This window comes from Passer montanus, unplaced genomic scaffold (assembly GCF_014805655.1).
Source record: "Passer montanus isolate IOZ18808 unplaced genomic scaffold, ASM1480565v1 scaffold63, whole genome shotgun sequence".
NCBI classification, from domain to species: Eukaryota; Metazoa; Chordata; class Aves; order Passeriformes; family Passeridae; genus Passer; species Passer montanus.
Window position 1 is genome coordinate 4,032,424 of NW_024371371.1, and position 23,148 is coordinate 4,055,571.

A 23,148-nucleotide genomic window follows, 5' to 3' on the forward strand; every position below is an offset into this window, starting at 1 on the left:
CTCTGTATTAAGAACCTGTTTTTAATATCAGTGATCGTTCTGAACATAAAACAGTGTTTCTGCTATGACATAATTAGTCTTTTGTATTAATGTTTGCCTCTGTGGCCTTCTGACTTTCTGGTGCTTTACTGAATTTCCAGACTTAACTTCAATCATTATGCATCTTTAAAAGATTGGATTTAAAAAATGTGTTTAGTGACTTCCAATATCAGTTGCCTAGTCCTAAACACTCCCTGACCTGGTCTGCTCCCAGCCATCGTGGGTACCCTTAAACAGTGAGAGAAGCATCCTGCACAAGCCTCTTAAAGGCTAATTAATCTATTAACTTTGTCTGGTAGACTGAGATTACTGTGCTATCTAGCCAACTTCAGTCTTTCTTAAATTATTCTAAGATTTCTGTCGTTTCATCTGCTGCACTTGACACTTTTTGTATTTCCATTTTTATTTAACAGTCTGATGGTTCTGTATTAAGTTGTTAGGGGCTTCCTTACATTATCTCCATTCCTATTTCCCTGTGCCATGGGCTGTAGAACTTATATATCTTGGTTTTCTTTTAGCTGCTTGAGTCTTACCTGCACACTTAGGATACAAAGTTGAGCTCTCATTTGCATTTTTCTGCTCTATGGTTTTCTTCTGTGTCTGCTCTTTCCTCTTTTTCAGCTCTGTCCCACTATCATACTCTGAGGCTTGGAGCAGATATCAATTTTTGAAGCCTTTTGAAAGTTTTCACATTAATCTTGGAGAAAGAAAGGATATGATTTGCTCTTCAAGTGTTTAAATGCCTTCCTGCTCACTCTAAGGAGTTGAGGTGAGTTTCTCTGGATGGGCCTTAGGATCTGCCTGAAGGACTCTGGTTCCATGGGGGACAGTTGTTAGAGAAGTGTTGGATTTTGCAGCCTCCCTCTCAGGCATTAAATTGTCCAGGCAATTAGAGGAGCTCACCATGGTCATGAGGATTCAGCATCAATTCCTCTGTCCTTACACTCAGTTTGAGTTCTCAGCTGCTCCACTGTATCTAAGAGACCTACTCCAAAATACAACTTTTTTCTTTAGTCAGGGATATTGGGCCTGTCTGTCCTAGCTGCCTAGGAAAAATGTCCTATTTTCTAAGTTAAAGAAGGCATCTAAATATCCCTTCATTACAAAAACTCATCTGTCTCTCTTCCTCTCTCAGAGAGGGGGGCAAGGAAATGGAACTTGAGAACATCTTCTCCATTCAGACGCCCCCATTAGTATAAAACCACAGAGGGATAAAGAATGGTGCCTCTTTGGAGGCCTATTTGTAAATTGATTTCTTGAGCCTGCATGGATTCCAAAATAAAGTTTCTTCATGTGGAAATAAGAAGGCATAAATATGTATTTTTCCTTAAAATGTCATTATGAAATCCATCATAACTTTTAGTGCTCAAAAATCCTGCCTTTAATTGCATTTGTGAAAATCCAGCAGAGTAAACAAAAATTTAATTTACTTGTGCAATAAGAACATGATTAATGTGTATTATGATGGTACTTGGGGCAGAACAAAACCTAATTTTTTTCCCCCTCAAATTAAATTAATTCTTGATCAAGAGCATCTGAAAAATACAAATAATCTGTTTCATCACCGAAAGGAAAAAGCTGTGAAGGATTCTGTTGGATACAATGACGTGATATGAAGTCCTTTTTGAGACTGTAGCTATCTTTCCAGCATTGCTGGATAAGGAATTTGTACATCATGGCTGATAGCTACTGATTTCTGTTAATTTCTAGCAAAAGAACTTTCTCTGAATTGTCCAGTTTTGTACATGTTCCTTCTTATAAATAAGTAGGTGCAGTTCTTTCAGAAACTTTGATAATTTGGGGGTATGAAGATATCAAAAGGCTTCTCATGAAGTATTTTCTTTACAGATGGACAAATTTTCCTTCTCTCTTGCTAGACTTTAACAAGATTGAGTAAGCAAATGCATTGAATTGTTTTGTACAACTATAAAAAGCATATTCTTATATTTTCAAATACCTTTTCATAAGGTATTTACAGAAATTAGATTTGAAATTATAAAAGGATTTATTAGCCTAGACTAGGATTTAGGAAGTAGTAATGCTCTTTAAAGATTAAGGTTTGGGATTTTATTTTCTTTATAATTCTTTCTTCATCCAATCAGGGATCTCATTCTCAATACTACTAAAAAGGCATTTGACATGTAAAGGCATTGTGTGCTTAGCACAAAATATGAATTAATTGAGGGTAATCCTGATTTTGTAACTGAGGATTATGATAATTTCATGTTTATAAAAATATTTGTTCTCTGAGTTTGGTTCATTTGAGTTTCAGTTCATTAAATGTTCATCTGTTGAATATGGGCAGCACTTAGTGGATGCTTTATTTTGCCGTGGGGCTTGCAGTGGGAGCCCAGAGGGCTGTGCTGGAGACAGCTCGTTTCCATGTGCATCCCAGCAGTGGGAATTGTCAAATATGCCATTCAGTTGGTTTCCCAGGAACTCAGAATCTCTCTGGGGTGGTTGGGTGTGGAGTTGGGTCTGTGACTTGGTGCAAAGAAAGAAGATGGGAGCAAGCTGTGCAATGTGGCTGTGCACAGAAAACTGGGAGCTGCCTGGGGGCAATAGGTGGGGACGTGCTTTTCTTCAAACTGGAAACGTAACTTGCGCTTTTGTTTCTTGCTCTGCTCATTGCCTTGTTGGAACAGAGCCTTTGTGTGTCACCATGATGATTCCTTCAGTGCTTTGTCCATCCCCTTTGGGTGCAGTGCTGTGGTTTGCCCCTCTGCAGTGTGGGCATGCTGATCATGCATGGAACTTTGGCCTTTCTGTGGGCTGCCCCTGGAACTGGGCTGGGACTTGTCCACGGCCAGATTCTGAAAAAGTTGAGGGGGTGACAGAGCTGATAGGAAAGGACCTTGAAGCGGGTATGCTCTTGTAAACCTGTGTTTTCTTGCTTGAGTGACTCCCAGGTCCTTCAGTTTGCTAAAATCAAGCACAAATATCTATAGAAGATAAGGGCAGGACCTCATTTGAGGATGCCAGTTTTTCTTAAGGAGGAGTATTTAGAGTGATTGGGAATAAGGAGAGATTCGGGCTATGTCAGGGCAAAGTTTCTGTGTTTCTGGGAGAGAGGAGGCTGATAGATGTGTAATTGGAAGGACTGGAGGTGAGGCAGCAATGGGAAGCTGGCAGGAAAAGGGCTCTTTGTAGCTGGAGAAATGTGTATAGAAAAAATATTAGTGGAAGAGATGGACCTCTGCCTTAGAGAGTGGGAATACCAAAGAATGAAGGACACAATTCAAGGAGGCATTAAATGTCTGTGGAGTCTTTCAGGTGTATGACGTGAAGCCACAAATAAAGCTGGACAGAAAGAAGATTTATTTGCTTTACAGATGTGTTGGGAAAGGTAGACCTATAGCTGGTCATTTGGAAGACACCAAGATCAGTGACAGTAACAGACTGACTTGAACTGGCTTTGATTCTAGCAGCTGTTTTGCAAGGTTTTGTATCTAGTAGTGGCATTAAAATCAGGCTCTGTATAAATACGAGAAGATTTTTTTTTTTTTCCTGCTGCTGCCAATTAACTAGAGAAACACAATTACATTAATGCCTGTAAGCATCTTTATATAGATACTATTTCATTTCCAGAAGGATGGTTCAAAACCTGCTATGAGCAGTGGAACAGACAACAATGCTGGAAGAGGCTTCAATTTTCTATTTAGTAGACAGAAGTTACATTGTGAGTTAGTTTTTACATAGGCTACTGTGACTTGTGCAGTATGTTGAGAGAAATACATGTGAACTTCCTGGAGATGTGGCTTCTTTAAGCCATTGTTTATTGATCAGAAGGGTGAGACAAAAGCAGCCAAGAACCACCATGTAGAGCACTGCAATAACAACCTCTGTATTTAAGAGCCTGCAAGAATGGAGTAAAATTCCTGCTGAGTTCTGCTCTGGAAGCCTTTGTGACTCTGGGGAGGTGAAATTCATGGCATTCCAGAGTGAACATTCTGGTTTGTTCCTTTTCTCAGTTTATCACATTTTCTGTCTATTAATATGGAGTTAATTGTTTCTGTTGGTCTTTTTGAGCAATCATGGCAGTGATACCTTTTGTTTTACAGCATCAGCCTTGTACAAATAATGACCTGCACTCCTGTAATCTAACCTAATGATCCCAAGACAATGGACAACGTGCTCCTCTGAAACCTGCTTATAAACATTTTAAGGTCTCCTGTTCATTCTAGCGTTTAAAATTCAGCTTTTATGGACTTCTTGGCTCTGACATTCAGAGGACTGCTAGCTGTGAACAACTTCCAGCCCTGAGTTAAGGCTTGTATAAAAGAAGTAGACACTCAGTCCATGTATTTCTGGTATTTTCTTATATGCCACATGACAGTCTCTAAAAAGATTTTCAAATTATTATCTTTTTGGAGGGACACTGTAGATTTAATGCCATTAATAGAGAGCCTGGTTTTATTTCTCAGAGTGGATGTTCTTGACCAAACAGTTTATGATGTTCTTCAGTACAGAAGAGGATAGAATGAGCATAGTCAGGTGTTGCAGCAGACCTCTCATTAGGGGTAGATATGAGCCAAGACACAGACTCTCATATAACAACATGGAAAGGGTCCTGGTTTATTCTTCTTTACAGCTCAGCCGTCCTGACTACTACAGCAAGCTCCTGCTGCTGGCTTCTCTGACTGCTGGCTATTCCTGCTGGAATGTGACTGCAAGTCACACCTAGGAGTATCACTGCAGGCTCCAACTCCATCAGACCCAGGCTCATCTCACAGCAGATCTCCTGCAGCAGCAACTCTCTTCTTTGTGAATCTCTGGATCCTGCCTTCTCCCTCAGGGCTCCTCTAGGTCCTCTTCTTCCAGGCTCCCCCTGACTGGCCCACCCACCCCTTTTATCACACTTATCTTTTTTAGTCACAGCTGTGACCCATCAAGGGCAAGGCTGTTCTTTGGTAATTAGTACAACTGTGATTTATCAGGGGTGAGGTCACTTGTAATCCCTCCTTCTACACTTACAGTCAGGAAGGGTATTTGGAGTGGAATTTGTAGCACTTCTTTGGCAATGGCACTGAAGCTGCTGTGGAAGGAAACCTGAGCAGCAATGGAGGTGCTCTGCAGGAGTGCCCCAGGCTGTCTCTGCAGAGCTCACTCAGCCCTGTGTGCAGGACAGATGTGCTTGTCTGGGATTCCTCCCTGTCAGCTGCACCACTCAGCTGCTGGCAGCAGCTTCTGGGACAGGCTGAACACCTAGAATAGACTGACAGTAACTTTCCTTAATAATTCAGGTCATGAGTATTCAGAGAAGTAAGTGGGGCTTTTTAAATTTTTTTTTTTTGTCCGTATTTCATTAATTCTCAGTGCTAACACAGTGAAGTCACAAACCTTTAAGACTGAGTGGAGTTCATTTGAAGTGTTTGGATATGTCATAGCATAAATTTAGTTTGTGCACAGTTTAATTTTGGGGTTTGCAGGAGTGTGTGTGGAGCTGCTGCCCAGTGCTGCCCTCAGTGCCAGATAAATCCCAGACTGTTGGGATGTGTGTGCTGTGTCCTGAAGTGCCAGAGGATTTCTTTCCTTGCATCTGATGTGGAGTGGTGCACCTGACACCAGTGAGAGTAATTGAAGGAGTACCTTAATTAACTCATGATACTCTGTGTTTATTCACAGAAAATGGTCATTAATCAGCAGGAATTTGGGTCTCTCTAATTTAAACAGATGTCTGCTAAGACCCCTGGTGTCAGCTCTGGCAGGTTCAGCCCAAGAAGGAAACGGCTGTGAGGAGCACAGCCTGATTGCAGAGGACTGTGCTACTGAGAATGAATCCTAACAAATGCTCCCTCTGACCATCTGCATCCTGGCAGAAAAATGGGGAGAGATCAGGTGTAGCCAAGGACAAGGAAAAAAGTGGCCTGGCAAAATAGCTGTTTCAAAAAAGTACTGGAAGTCCTTTAGTGGTAAGTTTTTTGCACAAGAAAAAGTAGTTTATAGATAAAGGCTGGATGGAGAAATTTAAGGGAGAAGGGCCTTTATTTGGTATTTTTTACTACAAGCCTCTTAGTCCAGTCAGTCCTGCTGTGTGTAAACACAGGGCCCATATGTCCTCTGCCAGAACTTCATTTTGCTCCTCTGATATTCTGGGCTGTGCAGTTTCTAGGAAGGAAAATGCATTTCATTCAAGGACTAGTTTTATAAAGCAGCTTGGGAATCTGCAGGATGGAAAGGTGTGATCCACCTTAATAATTTTTTTTTTCCTCTCTGTGTTGGATTTTTGAGATGTAATTGTACTTTAAAGATGTTGCTTTCCAGAAAACAGCTTAACAGCTTAGTGGAAAGACAGAAATTATTTTGGCTGCTGCTGAAATGAGCAACTTCTCATCTAATACTTAGTAGCGGATTGGTTTTTCTCCTCTAAATCTGTGTTTTCCATTTGCAGTACATATTGCCTAATTAAATGTTGTCAGCTACTGTCTGACCTGTGGTTGTGCAAAACCTTAGGCTCAATTTATCAAGGAAGAAACTGTGCTATAGTGTCAGTGAGATTCAGAAAATGCCATTATTGTTTAGACCAGAAAAAGTGGAAAAACAATGTGCATGTATGTGGACCACAGGATAAGGTTTTCTGATTCAAAATTCTAAGAATCTCGGTCTTTATGAGTGTCTTAGGTTTTTTTTACTTAGAAACAATTTCAAGTAGTTTCCTTTCTTTATTGTTATTTTCTCATTCTCATTGATATTTGAGATAATGTTTTCCTGGCTCTTTGAGTCAGACTTGCAGGACTTGTCACTCCCTGACAGGAAGCTGTTTTTCAATTATATTCTGATTTGAGAGTAGCTTTTCCTAATGCCCTGTACTAGGGGCACCCTGTGACCCTGACTGAAACCAGCTGTAAAGCAGCCAGAGAGAAAGGGGGATGGCAATGCTTGCTTTTATTGCTATGAGTGGTGCTGAGGTGTTAAATTCAGCCACGCAGAGGCAGAAAGTGATGCACAAAATATGATCTGCCTGCTAGGAATGTACTTTTCTCTTTTAAACTAGCAGGAATGTTCGTAACAACTGTGCTGTAGCATCAGGTCTGATTTAGTGGGCACTTATTCTGTAATTAGTGCTCTCAATTTAGCATCTGTTTTTGAGGTAGCACAGCAGGTCCCAAGGCAATCACAATGCATATGCTCTTTTGGAGTATTTTGGAGAATTAAGTTCTAAAATCAAAGTTCTGTTTGACTGTATCTATGAATCTTTCTACTTTTCCACCAGACTGTGTAAGCTCCATGCTCATCTTTAGTCAGAGGAAATAAAGACCCAAGTGTCTCTGTTTGTATTTCCTAATGACCATTGCTAAAGTCATCCTGTGACTGATTTGGTGTACCCAGGTATCCTGGATTCCATGGGATGATGGGGTGTGCTTAGAGCTCCAAAGAAAGGGCAAAAAGGATGTTGGTATCTGCCTCATCCTAATTTTAATGTCTTAATATGTGGTGGAAATAATAACTCAAAGGATCATAGCATTTCAGAGAAATATATCAGAGGGAAGTAAAAATGTGGGTATTTTATAAACTGCAATAAGTAGCTGAATTTAAGAATGTAAATAAATGTTTGCCCAATTGATCAGTGCCTCTTTCCATTGGCTCGTCAGCAGCACCTCTGTATTCAAGAGAAATTATTGTAAACTGCTTTAGGAAACTGCACTGTCATCCTTAAAAGAAAACTTCTTGCTTATTCAGCTCTAAGGGCAACTTTTTCATTTTTTTTCCTATAACATAACAAATACTTCCTTTAAACAATCTGTTGTGTTGTGATTGTTGTTGTTGCATGGATGTTTGTTACAGAAATATCTCTTTATTAGAAGTACTAAATAATTTTCTGAAATATTGCTTTCCTTGGCTTTAGGAAAGTTCTAGCATAGGAGTGAGGGAGTATTTTTCAAATAATAGCATAAATATAAATAATGCATTGAGATATTCAGAATTGTTTGTTCAAAAATACACAGCCATTAATCTCAGAATGGAAGAGTTATTTTGGTTTTCATATTTTCAGCTGAAAAACGTGTCTAAAAGAAAAGAGGGAATTTTTTTTCCTAATAAACAGAAAATAATAAAAACAAAGCTGTGATTGTCATATGAACTTTTCTACAGCAATATGGAAGCAATCACTCTTCCACACTAATACCTCTCAAATCACATAATAAAACATTGCATCATAAATAATTACCTGGCAGTTGTGTATTTTCTTCCATGCTGGAATTACCATAACCCAGCTGATGTCTTTCAGTTCTTCCAGACACAGAACATTTAAGTGTTTAAGCCATTTTAACAATAGCTGTTTCCCTGCTTGGTGGAAATGGAGGGAAAGGTTTTTCTTTTCTAGTGCTCCTGTAGAGTTTCAGGTGTTTTAAAGCTCTCAGAGAAAGTTTTGTGTGCTCAGAAGGCTTTCACTGACTGCAATGGTTTCTAAGGATCAGAATCCACAGCTGAAGTTACATGTGCAGTAACTGGAAGAGGGAGCCAAAGTCTGGAACTGCAACTGGATGTGTGTCCTTTACACACGGTGTAATGGAAAATGGGTGTTGTGCTCTGTGCTTCGCTGCTGCACTTAGAAATCACTTACTCCCTGCTTTTTCTAAACAAAAATCCAAGTTCAAATCTGGTCTCAATCTCCTTCCTGATGAGGGCCTACTGAACAAGTGCAGAACCCCAGCTCCCTGAGCAGCAAAGTTACTGTCATTTGTTTACAAACTGCTGAGTACTAAAGAAAAGCTGTTCCAGCTGATTGATATGGGGGGTGTAGTCATTTATTGGTGTGCCTAGTCCTTTCACAAAGAACAATTCCTGGGTTTGGTTTTCTGCTGCCTTGGACCTGCCCAACAACACCTGAAAGGAGGGCGAGGTCACTGCATCCCTGGTGCTGGTCGTGGCTGCCTTGCATGGCACAGATCCTGCCAGTTTTATGTGCTTATGCAGGCTGCAAGGAAGCATGTGAAAAATGCCTATTTTATGATTGGCTTTTCACAAATATTAAAATGAATATTATATGTGTTATGTTAGAAAGTTATGCTGTATTAGTTTTCTTAAGTGTGTTAAATATAGTTTTCAGTTATAATATAATGTTAAAATAAAACCTATGTTATGTAGGATACTTTTTTTTTAAGGAAAGGACTCACACCAAGATAGCAACCACAGGGCACCTAAATCTTTCAGAGAATTTATTGCTCCCTTATCAGAAGAAACTAACTTCTTCCCACCTCTCTCAGCCCTGAAGATGCTGTCAGGATTCAGAGGAAGACATTGACAATGACCAGACAGAATCGTTTGTTTGAATCGAATTTATGCATCATGTATGAGATGTATAAATATGCAACAGGCAATTGTTTTTAAGGGTTAATCCTCTGTTAATGGGTATCATTTTTCAGGCTTATTTTGCCAGAAAGAGGTACCTGGACATCCGTAACTCTTCATTTTTTATTGTCTCATATTGTCCTAATCCAAATTGTCCGAATTTTTATTACTCTTGAAGCCACAAGCGTCCAGATGTCCCTTCTGGACTGTCCTGAAGCTCTGGCACACAAGCTCCAGCAGGAGAGCATCCTCTCTGCTGCACGTCTCAGAGAGCCAGCCCTAAGGCACAAGGCCATAACTGGGATTTCAGGCTGCAGTGGCAGAGGTTAGACAGCTGGACTCTGGCCGTGGGTGCGAACCAGGTTTATTGTAAGGTAACAAATCCAGGGAAAACCAGACAACCAAAGACAAGGGGACGGGCTTACAAAGGTTTTAAAGAGAGGTGTAAACCAGGGTGGTGGAGTTTGTCCTCGGCACATGGGAGCACAGCGGGGAGTGTGGAATGGGAGACTGACAGCACCAGACTGCCAGTAAGGGGTAAGGTACGGAGGGGCCCTGGCCCCTGCACCAATCACTCGATGAGCTGGGAAGAAGTTTCTGGATGTAGAGGCTGGGTTGCCGAGTGATGAGCAGGCCACCAGGGTGGGAGAAGGGAAAGGATACGTCAGTAGGCAGGGTAACTGGGGAGGAGGTAGGACAAGGACACATCGGTCCTTAGGGCATCTGGGGAGGAGATAGGGTAAGTGACATGCGCTGGGGAGGAGGAGACAGCCCAGGCAGAAGGGAAAATGGAACAATCCAAAATATGAGGTACAACTTATCATAACTATAACTTCAAAAGCACAACACAACAACTCCAATTATATTGCTGTTTTTATAATAATTTTATTACTATTAAACTTAAAATTTTTAAAAAAAGTGATTGGTGTTTTTCACAGTGCATCTGCTTCTTCTACACAGAATTTTCAAATTTCTTGGTGCTCCTATGGAGAAACTGCCTGGCTGGGCAGTTCCTTCACCTGCAACTACCATGTTTTAACAAAAAAATAGTGTTCTGTACAAGTGCTCATGTAGAACTTCCCCAGACCACTGCTGATTTAGTCCTTTCACATCAACTTGTCCAGGCCATGCTTTGTTATTAGATTTCCCATAATTTTTTTTGTTATTAGATTTTCTAGATGAGAGCTCAGCCTTAATGGTAGCTTTAGCTTCTTTTACCTCACTGTCTGATCATATTTAATCACAGCAAAGTTAGGAGACTTGAAGAAGGCCTGGGATAGCATGTAGCACTTCTGGGACTTTCTTTGGAGTGAATAGGATCACATCAGTCCCCATTTCTTAGGCAATATAAAATAAATATCTTTTGAGTTTCGGAATCATTCAAGTAGTGGAAGATCTTCAAAGAAGTTGTGGAAAGCATTGCAACTTGCAAACTGTGTTGGAAACCTGCTAGTTTTCCAAAGGTGCTTTAATGTCTTACTATTGCCTTCCAGCAAATTTGTGTTCTTTCTTCATTTATGAAAATTAAGTTATTATAATATTTAGGGTAAGATAATACCAACAGGAATCTTGTGGGAAAATTTTATTACCAGCATTTGCCTTGGGTAATATCATATTTCATATAATGATGAAATAGGTATTTTTGTATTCTCTGGAGTGATTCAAAAACATCTGGTTCACATTAGCTCCTCCAAGTACTTTGTTTAAAAGAAATGTATTCAAGAAGCTTTCCACAGCTTTTAGTGGAGCAACTGTCTCTTATTTAGTCTTGGGCTAAGTGCTTCCCAATATGAATGATTGCTCTGGCAGCAAGGACAATTAGAACAGCAGCCTGCAATAAAACAGCACCCAGTCCTATTTGCAAAGTATTAATGGTACACTTTCCCAGCAGGTTATGATCCAGATAATGCAAAATGAGCTGCTACTAAGAGTTCCTAGAATTTTATAATGCTTTATTATCTTACCTTTTTTTTTTTTTCCAGCAGCTACTGTAAGTGAACAAGTTAGAGACCATTTGTTGAAATTTTGCAAAGGTGTGGGATGATCCTCAGATTCATGGGTCTTTTTTCCTGAGTTAATAGGAATGTCGTTGTCCATCACTGTTTTGTTGTCTCCTTTGTTTTCCAGTCAGAAAAGCTTTTGAATTTTTATTCAATGATTTTCATTATTTAATCTGAAATCATCTTCAGAAGAGGCCACTCAGAGCTATTTTTAGTAACCATCCTGTCTGGTCTTATTTCATTACCACCATTCCATTAGTATTCAGTCCTGTTTTTCTCTCTTGCATCCATCCTATATTTCTTGTTTTCAGGCAGAACTAAATTTATAGCTGCCTTTTTACCCTCTGATTCCTCCTCTGCAGAATTCTCTCAGCATTACAGTGTGGGAGTCTGTGCCCCACAGCTGCCTGTGGCTCCCTGGGGATGTTGATCCTCAGCAGGCTCTGCCTCAGCCATTCTCACTCTGCAGTGACCAGCAATAACAAATTATTCACTTGTACATGCACGCCACTGCTTTGCCCCTGTGTCCTTTCCCTGGATGTGCAGTGATATTACCATGCTGCACATTTCATGGCTTGCTGCTCAACTCATATATGTGAAGTTTGAACTCTCTGAAATATTAGAAATAACTATTTCATTTTTTATTCCTACAACTGTTTACCATGGAAATACACAGAGCTAGGCTTTTTCTGTGTGTATAACTATAATACTTAGTTTCATGTAATTTTATGTTCCTATTTTTAAATAAGCAGGGGGTTCACGTGTATAATTTTTTCCCACTTGTTGATTTAACTTTAGTGTCCAGGGGATTTTTAAAAAAATTGAAGCAGACTTTTTTTTTCTGCTATATTTTTTATCTTTCTAATGATGCTGGTAGGCCAAAATGGTGTCACAGTTGACTATCAGTAATTAAATTTGGAATGGTTATTGCACATCCAAAAGACACCTAATCTTTTGTAGACTAGGCTAGTATTTAATGATGACTTGCCCAGCTTTTCTGAATTGTGTGCTTCTATTTCATGCACCATGGAATTGGTAGAAGCCTCTTCATGAACCTTAGTGTGCTTTGTTTCAATATGTAGCAAGTATGTGACATAAATAAATATGTACATGGATGTCATTTTGTGTGTTTTGTGGTAAAAGGATTTAGGGAAAAATTTGCTAGTTTGCTTTAGTAGCATGATTGTAAGGGAATTCATGTTGTCATTGCTGCAGACAGGTTCTGGTTTTGTCTTTTTAATAGGTGTGCATGTTTCATTTGGTCTCATTTGGTTTCAACCACCAAGATGGTTGAAATTCATGATTGTTTTGTATTTGTAAAGCAGTTGCACTAATTTACTTCCTACTTGTTTCACATCCTACTGGAAAAACTACTCACTCTTCTCAGCCATGTAAGTCATAGAAGATTGCAAAGGTACATATAAAGCAAAATAATGCATCAGTAATGCACCAACCTTTGTTTCTCTGTAACATCTGTCAGCTCCTAATCAGAGGACAGTGCAGGATGGGACATTCCTGTCTGTGTGTAATTTCATTACAGAACTTGAGAGTGTTAACAGTACTAAATATCCATGTATTGCATCTGTAGCACTGCTAGAGTCATTTCTGTGAGTGCTGCTTTGAGTCTTCTCAGGCACCCAATACACAAGTGGACTGTGAGACGTGAGGGCTCTGAAATACCAAGGTACTAAACGAGTTTTCTGGACAGCTCTGACAGAAGAGCCAAGTGAATCATTCCTTTCTCGTGCTGTAATTGTGCTCCATCCTTCCTTTGCTGGATTGAGAGCTCCAGTCTGACGTGTGCATAGCCTTGCTGTTGCTGAGCACGACTGGGAGACATTTACCAGTGTCTTCTGTGCTACCCATGCAGGATTTGTAGCTATTTCTTATCCCAAATTCAGGAACAGTGTCTGTGTTGGTGCTTCTGAAAGCCAGGCAAGGGGACAGGAGGTGGCTCTGCAGAGTACTAGTTCTTTAAACCACTTTCAATAAGCAAATAGCAAAATGTGTGCAGCCCCCAAAGCAGTTCTGTTTCTACAAAGTGATTTGTAGCTAGCCAGCAGCATCACAGTGCCATGAGTGCTCATTCTAGCTAAATCTTGCTGTATTTTGAGGTTTGCTCAAATGGGAGATGAATGATTGGTCTTGAAGCACAGCAAAATGCACTTCTTTTGAGAGGGTGAAATTATTTCAACTTCACCAAAAAATACACTGATTTTTCAAATTCATCTTAAAGTACAGAATGCTCAGCCCTATCCTATTCCATTTCTTTGACGTTTTTGAAATGGATTTGATGGGAATTTTACATGTAAGCCACAGATAACCAACCAACTCACACTATAATCTGAAAATTATTAGTATCTAAATTGCTAAATCTTTAATACGATCATGGCTGACTCAGCAATGCTTAAAGCCTTCAGCTCATGTGGTATGTGAGAATGCCAGTAAGTCATAGCCTGTTTGTCATGCAACAGTTGGAGATTTCCTAAAATTCCAGGGAAGGCAAAGGAAATTTTTATCTATTACTGATTTCCAGCCCACTGGTGAGGCAATAAATTTAGAAAAGTGTGGTTTGAAGAAGATTGAGAAGTTGAAGTATAAATTTAAAAAAAATAGTTTAAAGTGGAAAAAATTAATTATTTGTGACCATTATTTGTCTACTGAAAAACACTTAGAAACTTTTTTTCCCTCTTAAATTTTACTGCAAGTAGACTCTGAAGGAATCAAACAAAGTTGTTGAGTGCAGGTGCAGTAGTCTTGGTGAAATCCAGGGGATTATTTATCATCTTGCTAATGAAGTGTTAGTTTTATGGCTAATCTGCTCAAAATACTGTAAGAATGCATGTGGACAATTAGTTTATTTGTAACAAGGGTTTTAGCTGCTGTGGAAATTGTGCATGGTTTGTTCACTGAGGAAGTTTCATTAACTGCAACAGCAGAGGCAACAGGTTGGGTTTTTGGAGGAAAGCACAAGTCTGGAAAAGGTGAAAAAGGAGAGAGCAGAGTGTGTGAACTACCATTGTCTTACTGTGCCAGCAAGGTAAATCCTGCACATTCAGGGGTCTCACTGAGAAGCAAAGAAAATCCTATAATTAATGATAAGTCTCATGAGAATTAGGTGTTAGTATAAACCATGGGAGCTTTTTGGTATAATGAAATCATACCTGCTGCATTGAGCTGATTTATGCAAAACAACCACTGGGGATTAAATCATTGGCATTTATTTACATCTTCGTTGAGAAATAAATCTGGTCATCTTAGCACTCTGCCTCAAAGCTAGGCCCCATTGAAATATGCTGCTGAGCTTTCTCCTGTTGTTGAGAACATTTCTACTGTGCATATTGCCCTCAGGTAGATAACCAAAATAACCATTAATTCTATGGCTCTCTCGATTTTAAGGGGCCACTTAACAAGATAAAGTAGAAATACAAGAGCATTTTTCTAGCTGCCAAAATCTCAGGCTGAGGAGAGCCTGAATAATGCTCAGCTGTTTGCTGAAGTAGAGAGGCTGTCTCAGATGAGTGAGTACTCTGCTGTTTCGTGGGTGGAGTATTCCCTGGAATATTGCTTGCTTCATCATAGGCTTTCCTAAAAGCAGCAGGTGGCTTTATTGTTGTTTTCTCAGTCTGAGTGCTGTGGCTGTAGCCCATATTGTCTGGGCATTTGGGAATTTGTCCCAGCACTTCCAGTTAGCAACAGCCTGTGCTGGTGACAGAAATTAGTTACAGGAGCCTGTTTTCATAATGCAGAAAGTTGCTCTACACTATTTTCCCTGAAAACGCTGGTGATTCTCATTAGATGGAGATCTATGGATGACAGAGCCATTTAGATTGGAAAAGACCTTTAAGGTCATCAAGTCCAACTGTTAATCTAGCACTGCACATGAGAATGTGGAACGTGTTTTATCGACTGGTCTGTGCATCTTGTAGCTTAGTTCTGATGCAGTGCTTTCATAGACTCACAGAGGAAGCAGAACAAGTGTGAATCTTCAGCTCCTACCAGCAGACAAAAATTTCATTCAGTGTTGAAGCAACTGAATATGTAATTTTTGACTATGCTGAAGTCTTACTCTGTTTTCTTATGGATAACAAAATAAATGGCTTATTCACCCAGCTGAACACTTTTTCCATCTCTGTTCAGTAGATTTAGAAAATAAATTAGGTTTCTAGCCTTGGTGCTGTATTTAATGAGGGCAAGTTGCACATCTTCCCTATTTTTGACATGAAACTATATGGCTATAAACCATTGGCTTGGTGAAGTATTGCAATGAAGGGTTTCCACCATTCATATCCTGGAACACAAATGTGCAGGGAAGGGTTTTGTTGTGTTGAACACACTTCAAAGAAGATCTTTTCCAGACAGAAATTATATCTTGCTGCCAAAAGAGTAAAAGCCTACAGAAAAGCATGATAATACATTTTTTAGGCTATTTATGTATTGCCCAATGCATTGAGTTTTGTGTACCTGAAAAATAGTGAGATAAACAGCTTAACTGCAGCATCTTTTTATAACAATAATAGCAATTTGGCATCATCAGAGAAATTAAATGCTGGTATATTTTGGAAGTATAGAGATATATTTGGAGTCTGGTTTTCAGTATTAACTTTGGTTCCTTGCTGTTTAGGCTGCAGTCCCTTAAGTTCACTTAAAAGGAGAAAGCACCTGGCTTTTACAGTGATTCAGACTTCATTTCATTCTCTGTATGTTCACCATCCCCAAAGACTTCTTGAGAGTATAGATCTGTGAGTGTGTTTATTTTATTGTACTCTGGTCCTTTGGTTTGTGCACACTGTTGCTGTCTCAGTTTCTCTTCTGTTTCTCTTGGTAAGGAAAGGGAACAATGCCTGTTGTGCCCAGCACAGCAGGTGAGAAGGTCAGGGAGTCTTCGAGGCTATGAAGAGACAGTGTTTTATGCTTGAGTTTTAAACTAAAGTTTGTCCAGAAGGGTTGTGATTATTAAAGGTGATGTGTTTGTAATTGGCTTAAGTTAATCTGTGATTAAAAAAAAAAATGAAGGAAAGCATGGAGATAAAAAAAAAGGATGTGTTTCGTAGAATCCAATACTTTTATCTGTTTACTTAAAACTTTCATATATGTGGCTTTTGTACCTCATTTTAAAGCCAGCACATCTTGAGAATTGATTTTTGAGTGATGGATAGATCATTAGAGGGCTGAGGAGCTCTGCATGGGATGATTGCCCCCAATCCTGTGCTCCCATGTTGTGTTGGTTTCAATTCAGGCACTCAAACGAAAATAAAAGCTGCTGCCCTTGCAATGCCAAAGATCACAAGGAGCTGCTGATTTGGATGGAGAGCCTGTCTCACCAGAAGGAAATAGCACTGGCTGTGAGAAGCCTTAATTGAGAGACATCAGCAGCTATTAGCACAAGTGGGATGCTGGGTGTCAGCTGGCTGGGGTTGCTGGTCCCAGTGGTTTGTCTGCCATGTTACTGGTGACAGTTCCTGTGAGCTGCTTGCTGAAAGCACTCATTGAGCTAATGCGAGTTGGTGTGCAAGGACAGGTCTAAAAATGGGATACACCAGATTTCAGAGCAGAGGAGGCATGTTCAGACTTCAGTGAAGGTGGAGCTTGGAATTTTAGTTAGTCTGGAATGTAAACCAAAGTACTTCCAGATTATGATGAATTATTTCTAAAACCTGAATTTTATGTACCACTATTAAACTATTGTTAGGAAGCTATACATGTGAACCCTGAAAATAGGGTAATAAATCATTCATGTTACCTTGTTGAAATGCTTCACTGATTTATGTAGCTGAAGAGCAAGAGCTCCATTCAGTATCCACCCAGCATGCTGAAACAGGATTGTGCTGCCAGTGCGTAATTCAAATATTCATGGAGTGGCCTCTGAGAGCTGTGATAGGTAGTGGTGAGCAAAGCTGTTGGGAAAAGTTAACAGTAATTATTATCAATACTACAAGAAACTACACAAAAACCATGAAGTGAGTTTTGAAAGTCTGAAATGCATTGCTAGGAATAAGGTGGAAGGCTTCAATTCAGCAATGGATAAATTGGTGCTGAGTGGCCTTTGAGGACTCCTGTAACGTTGTAGGCAGACAAACCTTGGCTTAGGGTTTGTCAGATGGGAATAAAATAGAAATAAAACTTAAGCCTGTCTTTGTTCCAAAGAACGTGATGAAAACGTGATGGTTTTGTCACTCACAATCCCTAGATCCCAGACACCAGGGAACAGCTGTGATAACTTCAGGCGAGGCAGGGGGTGTGTGGAGGCTTGTGCAGCTTGTATTTGCCTAACTCTGTTTGTTCTGCAAAGCTGAGGGACAGCTCTTTGTGCAGCACTTCCACAGGGTCTCACAAGCTCTCAGTAACCATATACCAGATTTCTTTGACATGAATGCAGGGCACACTGCTAATTTCTCTGGTGTATTTTCCAGTGTTGGGAGGAGCAGCAAAGCTGTCATGACTAATCTTAAAAAAAAAATCTAAAAGGAAAATCCTAGGAGTCGTGGACTGTGAGTATTTACATAGTAGCATGAGTGTATTTAAATAAATGAGCCTTAAAAATCCGTGTAAGACACTGGAGTGGGCTAACAGAAAACAATGCTTTGCAGTCACAGCAGTGAGAATAAAGCTGTTTATGGTATGTGGTGTGAGCTGATGTAGGACTCAGCTCAGAGGTTACACTGATAAGTTATTTTTCCATGTAGGAACAAGCAAACCTTCCCTTAACAGAAGCACCCTGTGGTGAGCCATAGAGACGTGAAAAAGCACTGTTTGGCTCGTGGTGCTGATCATCCACCATGCTCTGGAGCATTGCTGGGCCATGGCCCTGTCACAGCAGACACCACTGGAATTGTTAACTGCACCCAGTGCTTGTCCAGGACTGGGACTGCAGAGCTCCAGGGACACAGCCCCTGCTCAGGCCTGCACAGAGCCTGTTTTCCTGCTGCCGTGCTCCTTCACTCAGCTGTGTTCATAGCTGGGCTTTGCCTGGGTGACTGTGACGAGGTTGTCCTGGAAGCGCTCCTTAAGGGAAATGTTGGGAATGTGATGTCAGGCTGCTCTGGCCACAGTGTAGGATGATTCTTATTCCAACAGCTGTTTTCAGCTCATACATTCTTAAAACATGGTAAAAGAACAATTTCAAGCTATGCTTTCAGGTTTGAATAAGTTAAGAAAAACCTTATTAATGTTTTTAGTATTGTGCTTAGCCTTGAAATCCAGATTTCAGAGGTTGCTTTATAATATTTTTTGTGGTCTGTCATTATTTGACATTTCAGATGATGTGATTTTCATGAGGGTTTATTTACAGCCCTTTTTTGGAGGCAGGAGACCTGTGGGTATTTATTTCTGAGGTGTCAGAAGGGGAGTAGGAAAGCATATAAACACTCTGTGACTTCTAGAGGGTCCCATTATTTTTAAACTTGGTTTAGTGCAAACTGTAGTATTGTCATGTAACTTTTGACAGCATTAAAATATTTCTCACTGTCTCACTGAGCATTTAAGGACTGCTGCAGATGTGCACAGATTCTGTGGAAGGAAGGAGAACAGAATGTCCCAGGACACTTTCCTGCACAGTGCTCATGGTACTTCTTTCAACGTATAGATTTACATTTTTATCACAGATGTGGGACCATAAAGGAAAGCTGAATGTGTCTTGTATCTTGACTGTCCTATATGCAGGTTGAATTCCAGTTCTGTAAATTTAGTAATTTGTTACTTTATTTTACTTTATTGTGAGCTCCTCCAGTGTATCTCAGGAAAGGTCAAACCACTGTATTTTGACTTTTCTGATAGTCTGCTATCCCACTTAATATCTAGCTACAAAGAGAATTCATTTTGCAATATCTAAGAAGCACCAAGTGCTTGAAGGACTTTCTTTTCCCTAGTGAATTCATTACTTTTGAGAAATGTTTTTGCTCAGCCTGAGACACAGAAGCTCACCTGGAAATCAGAAACTTAGAAAGCTGATGTATTTTGTCTTTTAGTTACCTTGTCTTGCTTATGATAATTAATGCTTGGTAGCACATGTTGACAGTGCTGTGGGGGATCTCCTCTCACATGAGAATCACTGGTACCAGACTGTCCTGGAAGCAGGGCAGAACTTGACTGCAGTGTCCGGCCTACCTCAGCTGTATTTATTTTTCTTGTCAATGACCTCTGTTACATCCAAACATAAATCCTGTTGCTGGAATGTCACCAAAGATCAAAAAACTCCCTGCAGCTTGTTGGACAGTTCAACTGCAGAGGAGTTGAAGGTGAGCCTTGGAGGTGCCTGTGGACAGTCACCTCTTCTTTACACTGATGGATGCTGGAGCTTCACGTGAGCGGAAAATGTAATCAGAACACCTTTTATGGGGTACTTTGGATTTGTACAACACTGAAGATCTGAGAGCTGTAACCACAGTAAAGGTCCTCGTCTGTCTCTTTCTTGCATAGTTTTTATTTAGTTAAGACATGTCTTAAACAATTTGAGATGCACTTCAAGACAGACCTAGATCTGTTTTCTTGGCTCTTGATTACAAATTACATTTTCTGCTTTCCCAGCCTCTTCCAAAGTAACTTTTCAGCCTTTTACATTGATTATTCCCCCAGGAAATGTCAGATGACTTAGTTCCCTGGTTTTAGTCTTGTATGTATGTTCTCACAATGGCCCAGCTGATGCCAGTTTGTTCTTTTCTCTGAATGGGTCCCTGGTTTGGTCTCCACAGCTGCCAGTCTTGCTGTTGAGTCTATGCTAGGTAAAGCTGATGAAGTATTTAACATCTTTGACATATCCAGGCCAAGTTGCCCTGTAGAACAGACTGTTTTCAGCTCTTTGCTCTGTGAGAGCTAAGGAGGTGTCTGAAATGATCTTAAAGAGACATTCTATTTTTATCTTGGGATAACCTAGGAAAGGGAGATTAAAAATGCTGTGGTGTAGAGTAGGATCCCTGGCATTATCACAGGTGGTTGTTAAAAATGTTAGGAAGTATGAAGAGCTAAATCAATTTTAGAGGTTCCCTGAAGAAATTAATTGCTGATAATGAACCTATTTTAAAAAGTGATACTTGGTTATGGAATTTTAAAGTAAATAAACTCCTAATCAAGAGTTAACTCCTTTTCTTTATTCTCAGAATTGGTGCTGATATCATTTAATATCCTCAGTGGAATCAGCTGAGAAAGGAGGAAGAGGTTTAGTCTGAAAATCCAAGAGCAAAGTTTTAGCAATGTGTGAAAAGGTGATCAATTGCTGTCTTTTCAGGTGATGGTAACTTACACTTTTTGTTCCTTGTCTTTGCAAATGTTTCATGGAAGGGCAGTAGTGAATAGATCTGCTCTTTGTGCCAGACCATCCAGAGGTAAAGTCTTGTCCTCGTGCTCAGGAAAGAACCTCCAGTACTTCATTCTGGTACTTCCTCACATTTATCTATTATGTCTTTTTTTAAGGAAAATCCTCTCACTGCTGCTTGGCCAGCCTCTGGAACACAAGATGTGTAATGTCTTCCTTGCCTATCTTCAATCTGTGCTGCAACGCAAAATTAATCTGCTGCCAATTCAGCCAAGTGTATCAGCAATGAAATGTGTACTTAGTAAATAAAACCTGCTCCAGACTATTGTACCTAAAATATTCTTTCCAGGGTTGTTTTTTTTTTTAATGTACCATCTTGTTTTAATAGATTGGTTGCTGTCATTTTTATGGACCTCTTTCTCTGACTTGTCACTTTTGCTTTTCCCCCACAGACGAAACAATCTTGATCCAGCTCCAACTTAAGGGGTTCTTTTTCCCCTCTTTTTCTGCCAATAAAAAATTCAATACCAGCTTTTTAAACTACCTGCTGCCATTGTTATTTCAGCCTTTTACACAACTTGATTTGTTAAGGTTTTACCAAGAGCTATTCCACTGGAGACAAGCCATGGCAATGTGGCCTTGGTGGTTCTGCTCTGGTGCAAGGTCCTTCCCTTGACAGAAAGTGCTTTGGGTTCTATAGCCTCAGAGAGGGGCAAGTGTGTCCCAGTGCTTTAACTGACAAGGAGACAGTGGCATCTGGCTGTCTGTGTATTTTGTCACTCTGGTTTTAAACCATGCCAAAGACGTTGAAAAGATGTTGCAGAAATGTGTTTCCTTTCTGTGACTTAGGGAAAGGCTGGTGCTGATCAATGTCTTCTAGTGATGGTGTATCTGCATCTTTATTATTAGGAGGACATGAAAATGTGTTATCTCTCTGTGCACCCTGAAAGGTTTGACATCTCTAACCAGCCTTGGGACTTTCCCTAAACCTTCCCCTCCTTTAATCCCACGGGGATCATTCCACAGTGCACACAGCTGCATGCAAAGGAGCCTTGATTGACTCATTAGTTTGGGTACTGAGTGCACTGACTGGTACTTCCACTGCCTCCTTCCTCCTCAGGGAGATCCTGGGACAGATCCCCAACACTGCCTTCACCTCTGCTGTAGTACAGACACACCACAGCAGCTGTGCCAAAAGTGGCAGTGAACAGTTCCTGGTAAAACAACTTAAATGCTTGATAGATTTAACTGTAATAATATACATGTATTTCTATATAATTCCAGGCAAAATAGAATATCCACTAATGAAAACATCTGCTTGGTTTTATTACCTGCAGCCTCTCTTTGTAAAAGGAACAAAAATGCTGCATCAAACTGCCTCTAACTGTGTTTCATTTTCAGACTTCTGGTTTTTCTTCTCTCACAGCTTTTAAAATTACTGTTGGCTTTGACTAACCATCAACAGTTCATTTAACTGGGATTAGCCAATTCCCGAGAAAATTAGATTTTGCTGAAGAATATGAGCTGATAAAAATGAGTATTTGATGTGTGTGTGGTCAGGTGTCCCTGGCAGTACATGGTGAGCATCTGAAAAGGTTCTTCCTGTGAGTGGCAGGAGAAATGTGGGGGCTCTGCAGGAGCTTCTGCAGACAGGTGGGACAGACAGTCCTGCAGCAGAGAGGACAGGAGGGCATGGAGAGGAACAGTTCTTAGCTTTGGATGGTGGGGGGTTGTGTTTTGTTTGGGGTTTTTTTTTGTTGTTGTTTTGTTTTGTTTTTAAGTTTTTGTGATTTTTCATCATTTGCTTTGATTAGAATCTCAGAATTTTGAAGATTTCTGAGGATTCCCAATGCCTTGGTTCCTAGCCATTTCTAGTAACTAGGGGCCTGTTGAGAACTATGGTTAAGATGAAGCTTTTTGCCATCTTAAGTCAATTGAAATCTGATTGCTTTAATCTGTCACTTCTATCTGTTCACCACAATTATCTCCATCCTGCCCTGTCAGAAGTGCCTGAGCACGTGTTGTAATACTTTGACAAAACACCTTACTGTGAAGGCTTGCTGAACAGCTGCTGGGGGCACATTTCTGCAAAGTCAACAGCCAAGTCCAATCCTACTTACACTTTATGTGTAAAATTTCAGCTTCACTTTGATGGGTATTTCCCACATTTGGCAGCTCTTGCATGTCAGAGTCCCCAGTGACAGCTTAGCAAGTTGAGCAGGTATTGAAACCAGGTGCAGGCTGCTAAAGCATGTGTAGAATTATAGTTTTGTCCAGAGTTCTGATTGCTTTGCTAAAGCTGCAGTGAGGACTTGTTCATTAGGATCTTACTTTAGGAAAATGCCATGTGTGATGTTTTCCCAGCAAATTTTCTATCAGTGTGAGATGGGCTGGCAGCCAGCCCGTGGTGGGGCTGAGAAGAGAGCCAGGGCTGGCAGCCCAAGGAGGGCTTGGAGCACCCAGCTTAGGGCTGCTCTCCTTTGGCAGCAGCTTCTTTCCTCCCTTCTTGGGAAAGCTGTGTGTGGCCTCACAGGCATAAAGGAGATGTGGGTTTTGTCACCTTTGTGT

At 40.3% G+C, this 23,148-nt stretch overlaps 1 protein-coding gene across 1 annotated transcript in view; it reads left to right on the forward strand.

Moving 5' to 3' along the window:
* Positions 1–708: 708 nt before the first annotated feature.
* The window catches only part of CLSTN2 (calsyntenin 2), a 286,629-nt gene continuing 264,189 nt past the window's right edge, over positions 709–23,148 (forward strand). Inside the window, exon 1 of the mRNA XM_039727954.1 lies at positions 709–808. The gene's annotated coding sequence lies outside the window, so the exon portion shown is untranslated. The remainder of the gene's footprint in view (positions 809–23,148) is intronic.